The sequence below is a fragment of the Xenopus laevis genome, chromosome 8S (assembly GCF_017654675.1).
Source record: "Xenopus laevis strain J_2021 chromosome 8S, Xenopus_laevis_v10.1, whole genome shotgun sequence".
NCBI classification, from domain to species: Eukaryota; Metazoa; Chordata; class Amphibia; order Anura; family Pipidae; genus Xenopus; species Xenopus laevis.
In genome coordinates, this window is record NC_054386.1 from 39,428,498 (window position 1) to 39,445,420 (window position 16,923).

General features: G+C 38.9%; 1 long non-coding RNA gene across 1 annotated transcript in view; it reads left to right on the plus strand.

Annotated features, from left to right (window-relative positions):
* LOC108700013 overlaps positions 1-15,390 on the plus strand; it is a 30,886-nt gene extending 15,496 nt beyond the window's left edge. The window contains exons 4-7 of the long non-coding RNA XR_005963756.1: positions 763-806; positions 14,748-14,932; positions 15,035-15,100; positions 15,244-15,390. This is a non-coding gene — a long non-coding RNA (uncharacterized LOC108700013). The remainder of the gene's footprint in view (positions 1-762; positions 807-14,747; positions 14,933-15,034; positions 15,101-15,243) is intronic.
* The last annotated feature ends 1,533 nt before the right edge of the window (positions 15,391-16,923 follow it).

Here is a 16,923-nt window from a genome sequence, read left to right on the forward strand (position 1 = left end):
CCGAGGGTAGTTCTGACCATGCCCCCTTTTCACTAGGTAGGACACATCCTGGTCAAAAAAATAATAGAATTTACAAGGGGAAGTATAACTCCCGTACCCAGACACAAATCAATACGGGACATTGCCGCTGTTGCTACTGTATAGCATTAGTATTGCTTAAGCTGGGGGTGCTTCCATCTCCAGATGTCCGAAAGCCCTGTGGCCTCTACCCAGTTAGCAAATGTTCTAGTGTCATGTGTGGAGGGGTGTAGTCTATCCATAGCTGGGTCATGACCATATTAAAGTAACCTGCCTGTAAAGTCCTGCAGCGGGGCGGGTACCCTGCTGAATGAGGGTTGGATTTTCAGGTGCGGGTTGGGTTGAGAGTCTCATCTAAATTTCTTATCTTATGTTATATTGTCTATTTCTCCAGGTCTGCTTGTGGGACACAGGGACAGTGGGGTATCGCTAGTACCACTAAGAGACAGGACACAACTCAGGAAAAAACTGACTCCACTTCCACTGGCTATACCCCCAGCAGGCAGAGCTTAGCTCAATTTGCGTTTTGTCCTCCGGAGCATAGGATTATTTATTATTTATTTATTATGTTATTTTATTCTGTTGTGTGTGATCAGCTAAACTGACACCATGGGATGGCATAGGTCCTCTACACTGAGTAGAGGTCTCAAATTGGCATTCCCCAGTGTTGGACCTGTATTTCTGCGGTCTCAACAGTGTTTTCTTACACAGACCACCCAGCTCACTGAAATCATTTCATTACAGGGTCGCAAGAGCTGACCAGAGAACAGAGGAGAATGCTCCCAGGGGTAAGTATTGGCTGAGCTCTCTCTTTTTCCCACAGCCATTCCTACACTGCGCCGGCAGAGTGGAGCGCCTGGGGAACTACGCCGCTCAGGGATAGCCGCATGAGAAATTATTGGGGAGAAATTATTAAATAAGTAGGGCTGTCAATTTGACCTTTCAAAATTAAGTATCTGCCCCTGCTATCGGAGATTAGTGCCATTTAAGGATGGCAACTTTTCTAGAATAAGTGGGAAAACTCTGCATGGTATGCTACTGAGACCCAATTGAGCAGAATCTGACCAAAGTGATAGATATCCTTTTGCAATGGAGCCATATTCATGGAAACAAATTTGCAGATAAATTAGGGTTGAGCCAGTTGCCTACTAAGAGTAGTTTTTCAGGTCCTGGGGAATAGGGGCATGTGTATTTAAGGTACAGCACTCTTGAAGTGCACCCAGGCAGGTAGGAGCTCTGAAAGCTACAGAAAGTGAGTGAACGTCAGAAACTCATCACTCTATAATCGCCACTGCTATTATAGGCACCATCTCTCCCTACTATACCTGCTATCACACAGTCACACTCCCTTCCCAGAGACTATTATCCTACTGTTATTATAGGCACCATCTCTCCCTACTATACTTGCTATCCCACAGCCCCTTCCCAGAGACTATTATCCCACTGCTACAATAGACACCATCTCTTCCTACTATACCTGCTATCCCACAGCCACACATTCTGTTTTCAGAGACTATTATCCCACTGCTACTATAGGTAGGCACTATCTCTCCTACTATACCTGCTATCCCACAGCCCCTTCTCAGAGACTATTATCCCACTGTTACTATAGACACCCTCTCTCCCTACTATACCTGCTGCTATCCCACAGCCAATAGGTTTTTCTAGAGGTTATTATCCCCACTTCTACGCAAAGCATACTTTCTCCCTGGTCTTTTACATAAAGTAACATGATGCTGAAGCTTTACATTTTCTTTAAACCAGACAAATTGTACATTTAACCTGTATTATTAATGGTGTTTTAGTCTAGGTCTCTGTATGTACAGTATAAATAACAATACAGGAAGTGCATATATCCTTATAGAACATTGAAGTCTGCACAGGACTCTTCAGTTTTATTGCAAATATGATGTACAGGTCCTCCCCATGCCCCGACAAGCACTTCTGCTCAAAATGTGTTATGCCCATGTAACAGTCAGTTGCGCTCCTGCAGGGTTTAGTAAACACCCAGATGTTGTTCAGCTGGCATGAATGGTTTATGAGCTGTGCGGGTATATTTATCAAAGAGTGAAGTTAGAGATCACCACAGTCCACTAGTGTGAAATACTGCCTCTCTTCATTCATTTCTATGGGATTTTTAAAGGCGTATTTATGAAATGGTAAATTTTCACTTTCACCCTTTGATAAATACACCTTTAAAAATCCCATAGAAATGAATGGAGAGAGGCGGTATTTTCCTCTAGCAGACCGTGGTGATCTCTAACTTCACTCTTTGGTAAATATACCCCATAGACTAACCAGTGACCAAGTAGTGTACAATATAAAGAGTAGAACTTCTGTGTGTACTCAGCTTATTGTATATACAGGCCATTCCTTATCTATATATTCACATTTATAGATAATAGTGGGTACATAGATTCCCAAGGTAACTTTTACATCAAACTTTGTTTTAAATAGTAAATTTGGCTCTGACTATTCATTATTCAAGAACACGGTTCAGCTTCGTCAGCAAAGAGAAAAGCTGTTCCCCGCCCCTAGAATGGCTGGATCTCCCAGGTTCAAGTTTTGGGTTTCAGTGGAACATATGGGATCTAAGAAGAAGACTCACACAAAGCAGAACTTCTATAAGCAAATGGTTAAAATACATAGTGTTTATTGATGGTAACACACCCACAAAATCACATCTCCCCTTGAACAAATTACTTATTTTTCCAGTTGGTGAAAATGAAAATTTAATATAAGCTTCAGCATACTGAAATAAGAAATTTTCTAAATACAGTTAATTTAAAATTCTGTACTGTTTCTGAAATAATCAAGTTTATCATCACTATTCCTCTCTCAGCATCTCATTCTGTCTTCATTCAGGCATTGGGTGTCAGATGAATGATCCAATATACCTTATGGGGGGGCTCCTTTTGCCTAGAAGATGTATTAGAGCTCACTCTATTAAAACTACCGGAAATCCTGTCACTCTACTTGAAGAATTTGTGTAAAAGGCAGTTATTTTGTTTGTACTCTAATCAGTTATTTGAGTGAGCGCTAATACATCTGCTAGGAATGGGAGCCCCCTATAAGATATATTGGAATTGGATCATTCATCCGACACCCAACTGCTGCATGAAGACAGAATGAAGTGAAAGAGATGCTGGGAGAGGAATATTTAAAACTTGATTATTTCAGAAACGATGCAGAATTTTTAATTGACTGTATTTAGTAAGTTTCTTACTTCAGTATGAGGAAGCTTATATTAATTTTTCATTTTTGCAATAGTTCCCCTTTAATATGTTCTCAACGGCCTCCAGTAGTTCACCTTTAAATTAACTTTTAGTACAACATAGACACTGAGACAAGTTGCCATTACTCTTTTTTTTTTTTTTTTTTATTGTGTTTTTTTTTTTCAACAGCTCTCCAATTGGAAATTTAGCTTCTATCTGGTTTCTAGGAGCCAGTTTATCCTAACAACCAGGAGAGACTCGACTATGACTAGGAAAAGCCTGAATAGAAGAAATAAGGGGGAAAAATACATCATAACATTTAAGCCTTATAGAGTGATCGTTTTTTGTTGCCGAGGTTAGTGCCCCTCTTTTAAAGACCAGTAAGAGGCTGAAGTAGAAGAGAAATCATTTAAAAACTACAAAAATGAAGACCAATTGAAAAGTTGTTCAGAATAAGATCATCCTAGAAAGTACTAAAACTTGATTGGGAGGTGAATCAACTCTATAAGACATGTACGTGTAATTATTTTCAGCGGTATCTGTATAGCTCTTTATATTCTGACACAGTGCAGCAGAAGCCATCTGGAGGAGAACGGTCTTCTGCTTCATAGTTTCAACAATGAAAACCAGAGATAGAAAGGGATACTGTATATGGCTTTCAGTAGCAATGACATTGGTAATGTTCACATTTCACCCAAGCTCTTAGAATGAGCTATGAATGTATATTGAGGAGAAAGGAGCCCGTCTGCTGCGCAACCTTAGGGTGGCAAATACTGTGTATATAGGATCTCTGAAATGCATGAAGCATTTTTTTCTTGTTCAGATGTTAGTTTCCATAGAGCACCATAGAAGAGAAGAGGATTACAATACCACAATAATCAAACACACACACACACACACACTGTGTAATTATAGTATAAGCGCCATCTCCTTTATAACTGTCATATAACACATTAGCCTGTTATATTATATGATCATCTTATTTCAATCTCCAGGGACGTAACTGGGACATCCCAGGCCCTCCCCACCCACCAATACTATTGTAATTAATCTCTCTGGGTCCCTCTCTCCCTATATTTAAGTCACTGATGATCTCTCAGCTCAGAAAAGAAAAATGATTTGTTTAAAGCAATAATATTAAAAGTATTGTATAATTTTTATATATACCCTTGTTGTAAACTAGTAGGACAACAGAGACCACCAAGGCAGCAGCCATGTCCGACCCTGGCCATACACGAGCCAATATAAGATGCAGACAGATTAAGTCGCCAGCTTATTGGGCAGTGTATGGGGCCCTCCAACAAGTACCCCCCGATTGATATCTAGCCAAAATTCAGGCAGATGTCAATCGACCAGGTTAAAAAATCCTGTTGGCCCTACATGCGGAGTTGGATCTCTGCATGTAGGGCCACCTTTAGACTTATCCCCACCAGATACTGTATATCATGATTAGGGTGAATGAAAGTCTTCATAGACGTTAATACTAAAGCTTGCTTGCCCTATAGAATATTGGGAAAAGGAAGGTATAGGCCACTTCTAATCTCATTATGTGACTTTGGACCTAAAGTACTATCAATATCTTCCTCATGACCTGCAGTGTGTCGGCATCTCTATTCCACAGTTGCCTTTTTATAAGGGTGGAGAACAGAGGAAATTACTTTTACAGTCTGCCATAAAGCACCAAGTATTGGGAAAGGAAGGAAGGAGGTCCCCGCCCCATAGAGCTTCACAGTCACAATCTTAAGGGGAAAAAAATTAACAATTAGACATTATAGGGGTAATTTACAATTAGGAACAGAGTGCTACCAAGCCCAAAAAGGGCTGCAATCAGCCTTTTTTTGCACACTGTGCAAAGTGCAAAAATAGATTTTCTTTAAACCCCTGCACCCTGCACACCCAGGGTCGGACTGGGACAACCAGTGGGCCTGGCCAACCCAGACGTGCTCCCCATGTGATACCTTGTGCACTGCCCTCTTAACCTCCCCCCAGGGAAACAAGGCACACGCCCCATTCTAAATTTACAAGGTCACTTTGTTGTATTCCTAGGGTACATGTCACGCCTCCAGCATTGTGCTGTGCCATAAACACATTTATAGCTAATGCTACATTTAAGAAGCCGCTGCTAGATTTACTAGACATATTGGGAATATTTTACTTGCATCCCCTCCAGTTGATACTGGACTACAGCTCCTAGCAGTTGTGACAAGTGAGAGTGATGGAAATTTTAATCCAATCAGAGGCGACAGCTGCAGGTCAGATTAAAGGTGTGGTTCACCTTCAGGTTAACTTCTAGTATGTTATAGAATGGTCAGTTTTAAGCAACTTTTCAATTGGTCTTCATAATTTATTTTTTATAGTTTTTGAATTATTTGCCTTCTTCTCCTGACTCTTTCTAGCTTTCAAAAGGGGGTCACTGACCCCCTCTAAAAACAAAACCTCTCCAAAGCTACACATTTGTTATTGCTACTTTTTATTACTCATCTTTCTGTTCCGACCCTCCGCTATTAATATTCATATTCTAATTCAAATCAATGCATGGTTGCTAGGGTAATTTGAACCCTAGCAAAAGAAGCTGCTGATTAAAAAGCCAAATAACTCAAAATAATAAAAACCAATTGCAAATTGTCTCAGAATATTGCTCCCTGCATCATACTAAAAGTTAACTCAAAGGTGAACAACCAATATTTGCAATATTTGGGGCCTGTGCTTGCAGAATGTGTATGAGGGTCACAAACTCTCTCCGCCGAATCCCTTCTTCTCTCCATCCACAAGCAGCCTGACTAATCTGGGCCAGCCATAGGAGACAATACCCTTCCTTGCCAGGGAGAGAGTGCCTAAAAAATTATTTGCTGTTGGGCCCAGCAATATTTAGTTAGCCAATGGCCTTCTCATTTGTCCTTAAAGGGAACAATGATGCTTTGACTAGAAGCGTCACATCAGGCTATGCAGATATATAAAGTAGTTGAAATACCTAGTCTGCCAGTGATGCCCACTGGCACATGGACTAGCCTGCGGACTGCGCCTATGTCACTGCTACCCTGGCAAAAGCCCAGAAAACAACAAAACCTATTCTGTGCTGAGAGCACCGTTTCACCTACAGTTTATATTTAATTGCAGTCATTCCAACTACTTGCATATAAATCTCTAACGCCTGGGCCCCCCTGCAGCCACATGATCTGCTTCCCCTCCTTCAGGCCCACCAGTCTGCCACATGGACATAAGTGGAAATATCTAGGGTTTACAAAATGATAGGCCGTTACCCAAAGACATGGATTCAAGTATATATATATATATTTGTTTTAAATAAACAGGTATAGGATCCGTTATCCGAAAACGTGTTATCCAGAAAGCTCAGAATTACGGACAGGCAGTCTCTGTCATGGGAAAAAATGAATCAGTTAATAGTGCTGCTCCAGCAGAATTCTGCACTGAAATCCATTTCTCAAAAGAACAAACAGATTTTTTTATATTCAATTTTGAAATCTGACATGGGGCTAGACATATTGTCAATTTCCCAGCTGCCCCAAGTCATGTGCTCTGATAAACTTCAATCACTCTTTACTATGGGGTGCCGTTTGTCCCAAATACATTCTGTATAAAAAAAAACTATCCCTAATACACAGAATGAATGTCTCTCATGGTATAGAAGTATTTGTGACTATACACAGAGAAAAAAAAATATATAAAAGACTTATTTCTATTAAAGAATGAAAACAAAATCTGGTTAGTGCACAAAAGGATGTCATTATATCACAAACTCCATTCTGTACAGATTAACAAGCAATCTGTCTCACAAATGTATAACCTCCATGTAACGGACACACTTATGTGCAAAGTTACTTACAGAATGAATTATGTAAAAACAAAGTTGGACATAATATATAATAGTGTAACTAACTAGTGCATGTCAAGCTAGATTTGAATGACTAAATAGATATCTGCGACAGAAAGCAAGATTTTATAGCACAGGATTCATTCTTTCCACAAAATGACAGTTTTGTTTCACAAAACAGATAAAATAACCATTCTGTGAAGCAACACTGTCATTCACATTCCTGAACCAATAAGAACAAAGCTTATTGTCATATACAAACAAGATGAGAAGTGGCCAGCTCTGCTCCACATGGCTAAGGCAAAGTATCTGACCTGCTATAGAGGGAGCCCTCTAATGTCCCCTGTGCTGCATAGTAATAAACATGAACAAACATTTCCTAAAAGAGCTGCTGTTAAACACTACAGGTTCATAAATGGAAGTTTTTACAAATGGCTGAGAAATATAATGCTGCACTTATAATGATTGTAGAGAAAGAAAAGTATGCAAAACTTATATAAATATGATCATTTTAGGTGATATGGCTATTCTTATTGTAGTAACCTGCTTGTGTGGCCATTTTGGTTAAGGGCATTCCTGCTGTTTTGCCATTATCTTATGACTCACTCCTGTTCCTCTTCCTGTCTAAACTGAGAGCAATAATGGGACAGGCCACACCCACCTGCCATGTTGTATTAAATGTACCAGAAGTTACTGTGCTTGTCTGGCTGCTTTGCCTGACTCTCAGAGACAGTTATAAGTTTTGTATATGATAGTTAGACTCCAATGTCTCCTCCTAGCTGTAATCTTGCACCAATTAGCTTGTAGTAGTCTCTTAGTAATGTGCTTACCTATAGTTCAACTACTACATAATAGCTTGAGCCAGAGACTTGGGACTGATAATGTGCACACATACCTCCCAACTGTCCCTTTTTCAGAGGGACAGTCCCTCTTTTGACAGCTTAACCTGAGGTCCCTCGTTTGTACTGGAAAGTCCCTCTTTTCTCTGCACTGAACAGCCAGAAAAAGAAACAAAGTTTCTAACTTAATTGGCTTTTGGCAGAGAGGCCAGTACAGCTAACAGGTGCAACTAAGATGCTTTATAACAATTTTGAGATAAGAAAATAAGTAATTTTAACAGTTTAGATAGATATTTTCAAATTTTTATAACCTACCAAACTTTGTAAAATGAACATGGTAATTAGGGGGTGTGGCCACAAAATGGGTGTGGTCAAATAATTGCTGCACTACATGCAAAAATATTTTTTGTCTCTCCTTTTATTTCCAAAATGTTGGGAGGTATGGTTCAACTACTACATAATAGCTTTAGCCAGAGACTTGGGACTGATCATGTGCACAGTGCATACCTCCAAACTGTCCCTTTTTTGGAGGGACAGTCCCTCTTTTAATAGCTCAGCCTGCAGTCCCTCATTTGTACTGGAAAGTCCCTCTTTTCTCTGCACTGAACAGCCAGAAAAAGAAACAAAATTTCTAAATTACCAGAAGTCATCTGTAGTATGGGTACTTCAATTTGTTAAACAAATTACTCACCACGTAAGGGAAGTGGCCCAGGTGCACTGCCCTGAGCCCTCAGCATAGGGGGGACGAACCAAAATGTAAAAAGGAGCAGGCACTCAATGAACGCAGACTTCCAGCAGGCACCAATTCAAAGTGTAAAGATCTTTATTGTGTCCAAAATTTCTAACTTAATTGGCTTTTGGCAGAGAGGCCAGTACAGCTAACAGGTGCAACTGAGAAACTTTGTAACAATTTTGAGATAAGAAAATAAGTAATTTTAACAGTTTAGATAAGGAGAAATATTTTCAAACTTTTATAACCTGCCAAACTTTGTAAAATGAACATGGTAATTACGGGGTGTGGCCACAAAAATGGGTGTGGTCAAAAAAAATCGCTGCGCTACATACCAAAAAATTTTTTGTCCCTCTTTTTACTTCCAAAATGTTGGGAGGTATGAATGCATTCTGTATAGTATGATGTGTAGGTTATATGAGCAGCCACTCCTGAGTACTGAGTATACACAAAAGGGGGTCATTTAGGCAGGGGCAATTTTAGGGGATCATAATCTATTTATATAGAAGCAACAAGCTATACAATGCTTTAGATTTATTTATAACAAAAGACTCTAATGATGCCGTCCCCTTACCTGCCCAGTGCTTAACCCTTTCACATCAGAGTGGGTAGAGGGGGGCACAACACTAGAGCAGAGAGCACAACTGCGCCCATGCCACATGCATGTCCAGGGCCGCCAGTAGGGGGGGCAAGTGTTCCGGGCCTGAAGGGTGCCCAGAAGAGCTGCATTTTTCAAAGAGCCGGGTCCCCTTTACGAGCACCTAAGCCGTGCGGCCATTTCGCATATTACTGAATGCGGAAGTGCTGAAAAAACGAAGCTGAAGTCCCGAAGTGGCGAAAAGACCCGAATTCACGAAAGGAGGTGAAGTTGAAGTCCTGAAGCCTTTTGTTTACACACAGTACTCAGGAGTGGCTGCTCATATAACCAACACATCATACTATACACAATGTGTGTCATACCTCCCAGCATTTTGGAAGTAAAAAGAGGGACAAAAATGTTTTCTGCATGTAGTGCGGTAATTTTTTTGACCACACCCATTTTTGTGGCCACACCCCGTAATTACCATGTTCATTATAAAAATTTGAAAATATTTCCCTTATCTAAACTGTTAAAATTACTTATTTCCTTATCTCAAAATTGTTATAAAGCATCTTAGTTGCACCTGTTAGCTGTACTGGCCTCTCTGCCAAAAGCCAATTAAGTTAGAAACTTTGTTTCTTTTTCTGGTTGTTCAGTGCAGAGAAAAGAGGGACTTTCCAGTACAAATGAGGGACCTCGGGTTAAGCTGTCAAAAGAGGGACTGTCCCTCTGAAAAAGGGACAGTTGGGAGGTATGTGTGCACATGATCAGTCCCAAGTCTCTGGCTAAAGCTATTCTGTAGTAGTTGAACTATAGGTAAGCACATTATTAAGAGACTACTACAAGCTAATTGGTGCAAGATTACAGCTAGGAGGAGACATTGGAGTCTAATTATCATATACAAAACTTATAACTGTCTCTGAGAGTCAGGCAAAGCAGCCAGACAAGCACAGTAACTTCTGGTACATTTAATACAACATGGCAGGTGGGTGTGGCCTGTCCCATTATTGCTCTCAGCTTAGACAGGAAGCGGAACAGGAGTGAGTCATAAGATAATGGCAAAACAGCAGGAATGCCCTTAACCAAAATGGCCACACAAGCAGGTTACTACAATAAGAATAGCCATATCACCTAAATGATCATATTTATATAAGTTTTGCATACTTTTCTTTCTCTACAATCATTGCACAAATCTTTCTCTACAATCAAGTGCAGCATTATATTTCTCAGCCATTTGTAAAAACTTCCATTTATGAACCTGTAGCGTTTAACAGCAGCTCTTTTAAGAAAGGTTTGTTCATGTTTATGACTATGCAGCACAGGGGACATTAGAGGGCGCCCTCTATAGCAGGTCAGATACTTTGCCTTAGCCATGTGGAGCAGAGCTGGCTACTTCTCATCTTGTTTGTATATGACAATAAGCTTTGTTCTTATTGGTTCAGGAATGTGACTGACAGTGTTGCTTCACAGAATTATTATTTTATCTGTTTTGTGAAACAAAACTGTCATTTTGTGGAAAGAATGAATCCTGTACTATAAAATCTTGCTTTCTGTCGCAGATATCTATTTAGTCATTCAAATCTAGCTTGACATGCACTAGTTAGTTACACTATTATATATTATGTCCAACTTTGTTTTTACATAATTCATTCTGTAAGTAACTTTGCACATAAGTGTGTCCGTTACATGGAGGTTATACATTGGTGAGACAGATTGCTTGTTAAACTGTACAGAATGGAGTTTGTGATATAATGACATCCTTTTGTGCACTAACCAGATTTTGTTTTCATTCTTTAATAGAAATAAGTCTTTTGTATATTTTTTTTCTCTGTGTATGGTCACAAATACTTATATACCATGAGAGACATTCATTCTGTGTATTAGGGATAGTTTTGTATACAGTATGTATTTGGGACAAACGGAACCCCATATATCACCCCCTTCCTTTCCCCCCCAGCAGCCTAACAACAGAACACAGGGAAAGTAACCAGATAGCAGCTCCCTAACACAAGATAACAGCTGCCTGGTAAATATAAGAACAGCACTCAATAGTAAAATCCAGGTCCCACTGAGACACATTCAGTTACATTGAGTAGGAGAAACAAGAGCCTGCCAGAAAGCAGCATCCTAAAGTGCAGGCTCTTTCTGAGAGCACATGACCAGGCAAAATGACCTGAGATGCACCTACACACCAATATCACAACTAAATACACTTGCTGGTTCAGGAATGAAATTTTATATTGTAGAGTGAATAATTTGCAGTGTAAACAGTGTCATTTAGAAATAAAAACTAAACCATAAAAATCATGACAGAATCCGTTTAAAAAGTAAACACTTTGTGCTGCTTATAACAGGGCCACTGATATTGCAGTCTCCATAAACTACATTGTGACCAGGAGTTTCAATAAAATGTATTTTGTTCAGTTCATGGTCTTGTTGATGGTTATGATCATATTTGGAGATGCCGTAGGCTCTGTATAGGTCTCATACAACAAATAGAGTAAGAGACAATGCATTTAGGGTTAGAATGGAGACCAACTGCAAAGTGGCTCTACCCTCCTGTAATAGAGTAAAGTTGTATTTAGAGCAGTGATGCAATGGCTAGAAACACAAATGGGTTCCCTGATAAAATATTATGTTCCCCCAAAAAATACGCTTGTGTGTATATTCTATCACTTTTTTATATTTACTGTAACTGTAATTTCTTTAAAGCTTTTAAAGTTATTAATAAAATGTAAATAGTCCTATAGTCCAACCTTGGGTGTGGGTCACAGTTTGTCGTATACAAAACTACATACGACACACGGGCCCATTTACTAAAGGTCGAAGTGAATTTTCAAATTCAAAAACTTCAAATTTCGAAGTAATTTTTGTGTACTTTGACCATCGAATAGGCCAAAATTCGATTCAAATTGAAAATACTTCACAAATTCGACCATTCGAAAATCGAAGTATTGTCTCTAAAAAACTTCGACTTCGACACTTCGCCACCTTAAACCTGCCGAATTGCTGTTTAACCTATGGGGGACCTCCTAGAACCTCTCTGAGTCTTTGGCTAAGTTTTTAGAAGTCGAAGATTTTTTTTGTACTATCCTTCGATTTTTACTTCACTCGAAAACAGACGTTTTCGATCGAAAAAATACTTCGACTATCGAAGTATCAAATTCGATGGTCGAATTTCGAAGTTTTTTTAACAAAGTTTGCCCCATTTGTCCTCTAACAGGTTTATTAGGAATATTTTGGGGAAGTGCTAGTGTATCTGATGAGAATGACCAAACACAGCATTGTGTATCAAGAATCATCACCTTAACTCATAGCCAAAATAAAAAAATAAACATACAAAACAGAACTGACAAAATTCCTATCAGATTTTTTAACCTTATCCCAATTTCATTTTACATTTTTCTGAAAAACGAGTGTCATATTTAAACTTTAGACTTGGATAGTTGCGGGAAATACCTTTGTGTAGAAGAAGTTGTATATGTCATGTGACCATATGTGGCCAAGTGCCAAGGCAGCAATTGGTTGCTATGGCAACATTACATCATATGAGTCGATGATGTCATAATGTCAGTGACCTACTTAAGTCAGTGCCAACAAGACAGCTGGTCATTTCAGGATTTTCACTACTGGACTAAACACCAGCAGTGAATTTTCTGAAATTATTTTTTTTTTAATAACATCTTTTATATTAGAATGGGGTTTCGCTCTTTTTACAACAAAGGGTAAGAATATTCAACTTCTACTCATATAGAGTATTTATGCATTATAACTAGGCCTGTGCTTTATGTGTTATAATTATTATTGGTAAAGTGCCAACTCAGCAACTGGTTGCTATGGTAGCGTTACATTGTGATGGCATAATGTCAGTCACCTACTTATTACAATTATTATTGGAAAAGTGCCAACTCAGCAACTGGTTGCTATGGTAGCGTTACATTGTGATATATGTTATGGGATGTAATGTGACCATATATGGCAAAGGGCCAAGGAAGCAATTGGTTGCTATGGCAGCATTACATTGTGATGTCGTATGAGTCGGTGATGTCATAATGTCAATGACCTACTTAAGTCAGTGCCAACAAGACAACTGGTCATTTCAGGATTTTCACTAGTGGACTAAACCCCACTAGTGAATTTTCTGAAATTATTATTTTTTTTAATAACATCTTTTATATAAGAATGTAATTTCGCTCATTTGCCAACAAAGGGTAAGAATATTCAACTTCTTCTCATATAGAGTATTTATGCATTATAACTAGGCTTGTGCTTTATGTGTTAGAATTATTATTGGCAAAGTGCCAACTCAGCAACTGGTTGCTATGGTAGTTTTACATTGTGATGTCACAATGTCAGTGACCTACTTATTACAATTATTATTGGCAAAGTGCCAACTTAGCAGTGAATTTTCTGAAATTATTTATTTTTTAATAACATCTTTTATATTAGAATGGCATTTCGCTCATTTGCCAACAAAGGGTAAGAATATTCAACTTCTCATATATAGGGGTATATTTAGCAAAGAGTGAAGTTAATTTTTGCCACAGTATGCTAGAGTGAAATTCCACCACTCTACAGTCATTTCTATGGGATTTTTAAGGGCATAATTTATCAAAGAGTGAAAGTTCACCCTTTGATGGCAAAGTGCCAAGGCAGCAATTGGTTGCTATATACATTGTGATGTCATATCAGTCGGTACTGTCATAATGTCTGTGACCTACTTAAGCCAGTGCTGACGGCATCTGTTCATTTCAGGATTTTCACTGCTGGACTAAACCCCAGCAGTGAATTTTCTGAAAATCATTATTTAAATAACATCTTTTATTTTAGAATAGTGTTTCACTCATAAAAAGGTTAAAGGTTAAGAAACTTCTTCTCATATACAGTATGTATGCATTTATAACTAGGCCTGTGCTTTATGTGTTAGAATTATTATTGGCAAAGTTCATACTTTGTTCATATTCATACCCAGTTGCTATTGTAACATTACATTATGATGTCATAATGTCAGTGACCTACTTATTACAATTATTATTGGCAAAGTGCAAATTCAGCAACTGGTTGCTATGGTAGCGTTACATTATAATGTCATAATGTCAGTGATGTACTTATTACAATTATTATTAGCAAAGTGCCAACTCAGTAACTGGTTGCTACGGTCACGTTACATTGTGATGTCATAATGTCCGTGACCTACTTAAGGCAGTGCTGACCAGACAGCTGGTGATTTCAGAAGTTTCACTGCTTTACTAAACCCCAGCAGTGAATTTTCTGAAATTCATTTTTTAATAACATCTTTTATATTAGAATGTCGTTTCGCTCATTTGCCAATAAAGGGTAAGAATCTTGAACTTGTGGGTAGTATTTCAAGAAGGTGCATCTGTTGGTATAATGTGGCTGCTCTCTGACATCATGCTCATACAAAATCATTTTGAGAGAGCTCATCCACATTGTATTCTGATTTATCTGTTGAGACTCACCAAATGCAAAATAAAAAATTAAATTGTCGTTTCTCTTGTGATTTTAATTGTAGAAATATCAACTTCTTCAGAAAATTTTGCATTAAATCGAGACAAGTATGTGATCCTGTCCCGATCGACATAGAGAAAGGGGAAAAAGAGAGAAGGGCACCGTTTCGATACCTCTGTGCGAAGGTTACACTGTTCATACTTCTCATTATCAGATTCGTCCATTACATGGACACATATCTAGCTGAAGGTAAGACAGGGGCTGGAAGGAAGAAATACATTTTCTGAAGGTAACAGAACCACTTCACTACCTGTACTAACGTGTCCATATGGTACTTTGTTCCTCTTACAGGTGTTATGCCGTTGATTGAAGCAGAATATGAACTCTCCATTGACAAAGTTGCGAGAGTAGAAACATGTAAGGTCACATTCCTTGGACTTTCTCTCTTATGGATATACTTATCATTCCCTCTTTCTGTCTGTCTGTAGCAGATTTCTATTTTAGTCAGTTGTGGGCTTGGTCCATGTCTGAAGCTCACAATATTCTCTCTCTTCCTTCAGGTTTTGCTATTGTTTTTGCCTTGGTCAATCCATTCTTTGGACATCTATCAGATCAGATCAGCCGGAGGACCCTCATAGTTACATAGTTACATAGTTAAATTGGGTTGAAAAAAGACAAAGTCCATCAAGTTCAACCCCTCCAAATGAAAACCCAGCATCCATACACACACCCCTCCCTACTTTTAATTAAAATTCTATATACCCATACCTATATTAACTATAGAGTTTAGTATCACAATAGCCTTTAATATTATGTCTGTCCAAAAAATCATCCAAGCCATTCTTAAAGGCATTAACTGAATCAGCCATCACAACATCACCCGGCAGTGCATTCCACAACCTCACTGTCCTGACTGTGAAGAACCCTCTACGTTGCTTCAAATGAAAGTTCTTTTCTTCTAGTCTAAAGGGGTGGCCTCTGGTACGGTGATCCACTTTATGGGTAAAAAGGTCCCCTGCCATTTGTCTATAATGTCCTCTAATGTACTTGTAAAGTGTAATCATGTCCCCTCGCAAGCGCCTTTTTTCCAGAGAAAACAACCCCAACCTTGACAGTCTACCCTCATAATTTAAGTCTTCCGTCCCTCTAACCAATTTAGTTGCACGTCTCTGCACTCTCTCCAGCTCATTTATATCCCTCTTAAGGACTGGAGTCCAAAACTGAACTGCATACTCCAGATGAGGCCTTACCAGGGACCTATAAAGAGGCATAATTATGTTTTCATCCCTTGAGTTAATGCCCTTTTTTATGCAAGACAGAACTTTATTTGCTTTAGTAGCCACAGAATGACACTGCCCAGAATTAGACAACGTGTTATCTACAAAGACCCCTAGATCCTTTTCATTTAAGGAAACTCCCAACACATTGCCATTTAGTGTATAACTTGCATTTATATTATTTTTGCCAAAGTGCATAACCTTGCATTTATCAACATTGAACCTCATTTTCCAGTTTGCTGCCCAGTTTTCCAGTTTAGACAGATCACTTTGCAAAGTGGCAGCATCCTGCATGGAACCTATAGTTCTGCACAATTTAGTATCATCTGCAAAAATAGAAACAGTACTTTCAATGCCCACCTCCAGGTCATTAATAAACAAGTTGAAAAGCAAGGGACCTAGTACAGAGCCCTGCGGTACTCCACTAACAACACTGGTCCAATTAGAAAATGTTCCATTTACCACCACTCTTTGTAGTCTATCTTTTAGCCAGTTCGCTATCCAGGTACAAATACTATGTTCCAGGCCAACATTCCTTAATTTAACCAGTAACCTTTTGTGTGGCACTGTATCAAATGCTTTAGCAAAGTCTAAGTAAATCACATCCACTGCCATCCCAGAATCGAGGTCTCTACTTACATTCTCGTAAAAAGAAATTAAGTTAGTCTGGCAAGATCTATTACGCATAAAACCATGCTGGCACAAACTCATAGTATTATGATTTGCTATGAAGTCCAGTATCTTATCCTTTATTAACCCTTCGAAAAGCTTTCCTAATACTGACGTCAGACTAACTGGCCTATAGTTTTGAGGCTGAGAACGGGATCCTTTTTTGAATAGAGGCACCACATTAGCAATTCGCCAGTCTCTTGGCACAATACCAGATCTCAATGAATCCTGAAAAATTAAGTAAAGAGGTTTGGCAATCACAGAGCTAAGCTCGCTAATTACCCTGGGATGAAT